Below are 8,027 nucleotides of genomic sequence, written 5' to 3' on the forward strand. Positions count from 1 at the left end.
GTGTTTTTTTGCAAGGAGGAAACCTGCAGCTCTCTGTGGCATTTGACCTCCGCAGGCTTCCTTATCTATTAGACACAACACTGTGACATCTGTCTATCACCCCACAGGTTTATGATTAACACTGCAGCGCATCTGATGTGGACACAGTGGAGGGAGGGAGGGAGCTCATCCTGAACTTATTATTAGGCTACTTATTAACACACATCAGAACATGGACTTCAGTTTGTGGCTGTTGGATGAGACGGAGAGAAGCTGCAGATATCAGCCTGATAAGTTCCTGCTGCAAGGTAGAAAACACTGTGATGAGTTTGTTTCCTCTCTGGCCTCAAGGTTTCTGCGTGTTTGCTCACAAATAGTTCAGGGAACAGAACTCAGAGCAAAACCTACCAAGAATTTGATATAGGATCTAAATTCCAGGTCACGTTTTCTCATTTAGAACCAGCAGAAAATGAATGGTGGAGTCATCTGGTCAGAAGCAAGTTATTAATAATCAGCCCCATTTTGTAATAAGCAAAAAGGGGACTTTTATTTCTGTTAGCATTTCAGCTTTAATATTTGTTCAATTCTTTCAAAGAAAAGAAATGAACTCACTCACTCACTCACTCACTCACTCACTCACTCACTCACTCACTCACTCACTCACTCACTCACTCACTCACTCACTCACTCACTCACTCACTCACTCACTCACTCACTCACTCACTCACTCACTCACTCACTCACTCACTCACTCACTCACTCACTCACTTTCCAAACAGGAAACTTTTTGGAAAACAACGATAAAAGACACACAATAAATAATAACTATTAATATAACATCTGGTCCTCAGTACTTTGAGATATTTAAGACAATAAATAACACAAATGCAGGACAGACATTTTGGATAAGATTGAAAAGTAAAAATAAAACAATATTAAAACTGTGCTGAATCCAATTTTTGGAAGCTATGGCAATAGAAACAAACTGGCCTCACGCCACATAGTCTGAAAGTTATGATAAAAAAAACCAGACAAATAATAATAAAATACATATTATGTTACTTGCGTTAGCTATGTTGATAGCTCAGTCAATAATGTAGTCTAATTACTGAGAGCATGACAGCTGGCCCCTACTTCCTGCTTCCTATGCTCCCTGTTTCCTGCTCTGCACTGAGGTCTGATCTCCAGGGGATCCCAGAGGAATCACTTTGTCTCCACCATCTTTAAGAAGTGGACTTAATCACAGAACGGCTCTGAACTTCAAGCTGTGTCATAGGTCAAGCGCTCTTGAGGGCCCCCTGCTGGCCTTTAAACAGCAGCCGAGCTCGCTTATGCCTCGGGCCGAGTTGTGCCCCGCAGGGTGTCCCTTCGTCGCCGGGTCACGACCGTCTCCTGATCCGGATCAACAGAGTTCCTCCCTGGTCATTTCCAGTAGAGATCCGGCCCACCGGGCCCCTGCGCTCCGCTCCTCTCCTCCCCCTGTCCGTCTCTCCTCCCCTCTCTCCTCCCTCTATCAGGCGCTGCAGCCGTCAGCGCAGTGGACGATTGAAAGTGACAGTGTGATTCCAAAGCGCTCTGCGCCCGCTGCACAACTGGAACTCAGACGCTGCTGTTTTTTTTTCCTTTTTCTTTTCTTTTTTTTTTTGCCGGACTGACCCGCGCTTTTTTTCTTCTCTTTCTCTCCTTCTGTTCGAGGATGAAGACGTGAATCCAGTCGGGCTCAGCCTGTAGACGCTGTAGAAGCTGGCCGGAGGACAGAAAAAGTCAGAGGAACTCACCAGAGCCGGTGCCGCGCAATCCAGTCCGCAGACCGTCTCAGCAAGCCGCTCCTGAGCGCCCATCATCCGGACACCGCTCCACTCTGACCGCGCAGCTCTGCGCACAAACCGCACAGATTCACACACACAAACACACACACACGCGAGCGAGCGAGCTGGCGGGCGCGCGGGCGCTCTCGGAGAACTTTTTCCTCTTTTTTTATTTTCTCTCTGCGGATCTTCTGCTCCGAGTTCAGATCTGGTCCGACAACAGAAGGACCCGGACCCGAACCAAGGTCCAGCCCTGGATTCACTACTGCTGATCAATGGACAGAGCCTCTTCGGCGGGCAGCAGCGCTACAGACACGCCGTGAACAGTGAGTGCAGAACACACACACCCCCTCACACACACACACACACACACACACACACACACACACACACACACACACACACACACACACACACACACACACACACACACACACACACACACTGAACGACTCAGAACACGTGGAAGTAAACTATAGCTGTAAATATATAGTGGATTCTTCGCCTTCTCCATTATTAGTGGTCTAATTGAGGTTGATAACTGTGCAGTACAGACAGCTGGCTCATTCTAATTATGGTAAATCTGAATCATGAGTAAAAATTGGAAATTATTTGTGAGGTGATTTTCTTTTCGAAAAACCTCAAACGATTTCGTTTAAGCTACGGAACCATAATTATATTATAAGTGTATCTTACTAGTGATAAACGTAATCTATCTTTATTTAAAAGTCTTCTGTGGAGAAGACTTTTAAATAATATATAGGCCTGTATATATATATATATATATATATATATATATATATATATATATATATATATATAGTTACAGATTAAATCCGTTTTAAAACGGTTTTAAAATGCGTCACTTTTTAACTCCTGCAGGAAAAACAATTAATGACCAATTACCGCGAGAGCCGTCAATTATTAAAGTGCGTGTGTTTTTGGACCATTCTGTCGCTTTTCATTGGCTCAGCGTTGGAAACCGGGCTGAATAAATCGAATAATTTGCAGGTAACAGACGCAGATGAAGGCCTTGTGACTGAGCCGCGGTGCGTTCAGGGTAAAAAAAAAAAAAAAACCCAAAGCATGAGGAATGTGAGGCTGGGAGGCCACAGATGAGGAGCATCGAGCGGACCATCCTGTCAGGAGCCAAACTCCATCCTGTTGCTCGATAAAAAAATGGAAAAAAAATATGTTATAAAAAAATAATCTCTGTTATTTCTATATTTTAATCTTTTCATTTTGTCAGCTTTGCGCAGAACCCAGATGTTCTGGACCGGAGGGTAAATCAAGATCCTGCTTTTGTAGCGTCTAGTTTTTAAAGCGGAGCTTCTTCTCACCTACGCGCGCGAAGCTTCTTGTGAATCAAGATACGTATTTATTTTTATTATAATTATTATTGTTAATATTCGCAGCTCGCGAGACGCGCATTAAATTATTCTAAAAATGCGTTCCTCCCACCAGGCTGAATTCCTGGAAATGTTATTACTTTTTCTTACGTTATTTTTTAATGTATTTATTTTTTCTTTATTATTATTATTTTGTCGTCTGCGTTGGTGTTAAGAGCTGAAGCAGATTGGTCTCGGGCGGTGTGGTGGAGGCGTCGCTCCAACGTTCCTGGCCTGTTTGGCGCAGGCGACGAAAGAACAGGAGAAACTTGGGCTTTTCTTTGGCTCCAGACAGCAAAGGCCTGGTGTGTGTGTGTGTGTGTGCGTGTGTGGGTGTGTGTGTGTGGGTGTGTGTGTGTGTGTGTGTCTGAGGTGAGTGTTTCTGATATGTGATCGGTTAGAGCCCAGATTTATGCAGCCGACACAAACCACTTTTTTAAAAAGAAATATGTTAATCCTGCGGGACGTCAGAGATGCGCTCCCTTTGTTCACTCAGAGTCAAAATGTGTGTGTGTCTGTGTGTGTGTGGGGGGGGGTGCGCGCGTGCATGGTGCCCCCAAAAATGACTCAAAGGCATCGACAGTAACAGTTTTTAAAATCCCATCTGCCGCAATGTGAGCAGACCTGTGTTGGGTGTCAAACTGTTTCATTATTGGATAAATTGTTCATCCTTCAGAATGAAAAAGCAAATGTTTCTAAATTGGGGAGTTATTTTATTTTATTTTATTTTATTAAACGATTGTAACAAAAAGCAACGGTGTGTTGACCAAACAGTCACAGGATGTTTTATTCAGCTGGATTTTCACCTGGTATTTCTGGGTGTGATGTAACTTTGACAGCCAAAAGAAACATGAAACAAAAAGTTGATTTTGAACTGATTCTCTTTGTGTGTTGGGGTTTGCAGTTCAGTTGTGACTGATCAGGTCGACTGCAGCTCCATGTTCACAGCAAACAGGCCCGGGTTGTGATGAACGCATGCAACCTTAGTGAAACAAGTCATGCATTTAAAATGCATTCTCACATCTTACTCTGTAAACATTGCTAACATGTTTGGGACTCAGCTCTGCATGCTAGACTTTAGCATTAGCTCTGCTGCTAAACGAGCTAAATCTGCATCCAAACTGTAAACTTTTGCTGAACTGTTGAAGTTTTTCATGAAACCATCCGGACAGCAAACCATTATCTGCAGCTTCATTCTAATTGAAATGTTCTTTATTAATTGTTCGTAATTGTTATTACTGTTATTGTTAAGTGATTAGGCTCAATAAACTATTTTTACAGTGCACAGAGACGTCACTGTAGTTGTCAGTGGGGATTCAGTTAAAGTTCAAAACTGCCGATCTTTTTATGAATTTCTGATAGAGACATTCATATGTTTAGAAATGCATCTTAGCCACTCCGATCATGATTTTCAACTCGTGTTTTTTGGAAATTATGTGAAATTACTAAGCAGTTGAATTGTATGAATTTAATAAATTAACAGCAGCTTTTATCAAATGCAGAACAGACGCCATGCTCTGCAGAGCCGCTTGGTTTTGGCCCGTAGCAAAAATGAACATTTAATGCAAAAACATAAACATGAAAAATGAGCCTTATTGCTCTGAGTTGCAGCGAAACATAGCTGAGTATTTCCTCAGTTCAGAGTTTTATGCGTTTCCCATAAAATCGCGTGTAAAACAGCTAAACCTACAGTGAAACCTTAGGTTTCACATTCAGAGCTGCTGAATGTTCCCCAGGAAACCAAATTGATGCAGTTTTTTAAAACATTTTTCGATAATCATTTCTTTGTACTTACATTGTGATCCTCTCTGCTGTCTGGCTCTCAGCTGCACTTTTCTGCTCAGTTTGTGTAAAACGGTCTTTAAAACCTGCTTAGACACCGAAACTAAAGATGAAGCATTCAACCCGTTTTTATATTATTGTTAATATATATATATATATATATATATATATTTAATAAACTTCTTAGTTTCTCTGTAGTTGAAAGGAAAGTTGAATTAAACAGTGAAAGGTGTGTACTGTAATTAATCACATGTTTTATGGGTGGCAAATTAAATTATTGGAGCACTCCTTTTTATCACTGGTGAAGAACAGAGCCGCTGTAAACGCTGCTTGGTATGCATCAAGGTCAGGGAGAGGTCATCCAGCTGGGCTGCAAGGGGAAAAAAGGCCAGGATATTAATAAAATTCTCTTTTGTGATTGTAATATTGTTGATATTATGATATTTTCAAGCTGCACGGCTCCAGAAGAGTCCATCTCTCTGTCGGCTTCGCCGTTCAGAGCCGATGGAAGGTTGACCTTCTGCAGCTCAACAGTTTGAAGATGATGTTTGATTTAAGGGCGAAATCGGTTTGGGTTTTATGATTACCATGATAAAATAATGACAGTTAGTAGAACAGAATCGAAATGGGAAATTACAGTTAAAATCATGTGTGATGACAGGACTTGTAAAAAAAAAAATTAAAAAAAATCCAAACCGTCTCAGACTATTACATCACCTTAGGGAAGGAGCACCGGAACATTGGACACTTGTCAAATTTGCTCTTATGTAATATTATACCTGAATACGACCATCAATAACAAAATTCTGATGGAAACCTTGATAAATCTATTTTTGCTGCCGTCTTCCCTCGTAGTGAATGACTGGTAATTTTAACGAAACTCAGATGACCTTGATAATCGTCATATTTTTGCTGACAGATCATGATACAGTCTGACTAAAACGTTTTTTAATGTGGTTTGTAAACTTTGAACTGTGGAGGACAGGAAACCAGCTGGATGTTAAAATATCGTATTATATCATATTATATTCATCTGACCCTTCAGGTCTGCTTACAACAGTCGACTCCTCCAGTTGCTGCGTTGCAAAAACACAAAGTCTTAGAAAGGAGTTTTGGTCTAATTTCTACTAATTATACTTAGTAAACTTGACATAAGACAAAACTAAATCACAAGAAACTTTTCAGCATCAAACTGAGTCTAGTTCAGAGTCAATGATTCTTTCATATTGCAGATTATTTAACTTACAACCTGACATTCTCCCATGGAAATGGAGCTAGAACTTTTTCATCAGTATAAGGGAATGAACACAATCCTGTATCTTGCGAAAATGAGTTAATTCTATGTTATTTCAAGTACTGAGACATTTGCTCTAGAAACGAGACCAAACTTCACAAAAACTCGTGAAGATTTTGTGTTTGTACAGTGTAAGGTCGTAGAATTTGCGCTCTTTGTGTGTGTGTGTGAATTTGTGCGTGTGACCGAGGACGCATGCTTGTCCTGGAGGTCGAGGCCACCTGCCTTCCTCTCGGCCTTATCAAGCAGGACGTTTACACGAGAGCCTTCAAGGTTTTGATTCACATCGGCAGTTCCACAACAGCAGGCCATAAACCGAAGAACAGCTTCCTTCTAATTTCACCATATAAAATAAAATCCCTCTTCTCGTTGGTCCTCAGATAAGTTCAGGCAGTGAAAGCACAGTCCTGCCTGTTGGTGGATGTGTGAACAATGTGAAGCATCCCCCAGGAAACACACCAGCTTTCATCAAAGCAAGCAAGTAAAACCAGATCAGAGTCAGGAATTAGTCTGATCTCACTCGTGAGGTTCAGGATTTTCCAAATAATCTAAGTGAAAGGCAACATCTCCACATAAAAATAAATAAATAAATAAATAAAATAAAATAAATCAGTTTCTTCAGTCAGAAGCTTTGTGAAATTTGCTGTATTACAGACTGTTACAGGAACTACAGCCACCAGCATCAATAACAACTCTTAAATTCTCTTTTTGATTAATAACATATTTTTGAATTTAAATTGAATTCATTTTTGGATTTTTGCCTTTAAAATCTGCAGTATGTGAAATAACTGAAAACCATATTACCATATTACCTGAAAATATGTTTTTCAGGTAAAAACATTTTATTTCATTAATCCAAACATGTTGGAGGGAAAATAAATCTGTTAAAGACGAACAGAAAAAAGTGTAGAGCTGGAAGTTATCAAAACATGACACTAACTTTACTGCACTGCAAAAACACTAAATCTTACCAAGTATTTTTTGAGAATGTCTGTGTTCTGGTGCAAATATCCCAGTACCCTCTGAGTAGGAGAGAATTAACTTTTCAGCCAATATAATTGTATTAGTTCTTCCATAATATTGATGAAAAAGGAGATCACTTCACTGATAACAAGATGTCTTTTCTGTGTTCAATAATGTGGTAAGATTGAGTGTTTTTGCAGTGTAGAATAGAGCGAATCCTTTGCTGTCCCTTGTGCACATACAAACACACACACACACACACACACACACACACACACACACACACACACACACACACACACACACACACACACACACACACACACACACACACACACACACACACCACACACACACACACACACACACACACACACACACACACACACACACACACTCTGCGTGATCATTAGACAGCAGGACTCTTAATATCTCTGCCATTCTTTTATCTGCTGTGCAGAGCCGCGCATTAACCAATAGCCTGATAGCCCTGCTGTAAAAGCTGATGTGGAACAGGGAAGAGCGTCCATATCTCAGGACATTTCCCTGGAGGCGACGCCTCCCCCTCCTCCCCCGCTAACGGCGCTAATAATGCCCTGGCAGGTCGCTCCGTCTCTGCCTGGTTTGCATTCGGACTGCAGCAGAGTTCGGCAGCGAGACACTGGAGAGGAGAGGCGGTTCAGCCGGGGGTCAGAGGTCAGTTTTTCCTCAAACCTTCACTAGTTTTCTACCTATGTAAGGTCTCAGCTTCACCTTAGGGTGTGTGTGTGTGTGTGTGTGTGTGTGTGTGTGTGTGTGTGTGTGTGTGTGTGT

At 41.3% G+C, this 8,027-nt stretch overlaps 1 protein-coding gene across 4 annotated transcripts in view; it reads left to right on the forward strand.

Moving 5' to 3' along the window:
- Window positions 1-2,002: 2,002 nt before the first annotated feature.
- Window positions 2,003-8,027, forward strand: part of satb2 (SATB homeobox 2) — a 60,944-nt gene continuing 54,919 nt past the window's right edge. For all 4 annotated transcript variants that reach the window (XM_055059956.1, XM_055059958.1, XM_055059957.1 and 1 more), the window contains exon 1: window positions 2,003-2,113. The gene's annotated coding sequence lies outside the window, so the exon portion shown is untranslated. The remainder of the gene's footprint in view (window positions 2,114-8,027) is intronic.

Source organism: Poeciliopsis prolifica, unplaced genomic scaffold, assembly GCF_027474105.1.
Source record: "Poeciliopsis prolifica strain line A6 unplaced genomic scaffold, Auburn_PproV2 SCAFFOLD056, whole genome shotgun sequence".
Taxonomy (NCBI): domain Eukaryota; kingdom Metazoa; phylum Chordata; class Actinopteri; order Cyprinodontiformes; family Poeciliidae; genus Poeciliopsis; species Poeciliopsis prolifica.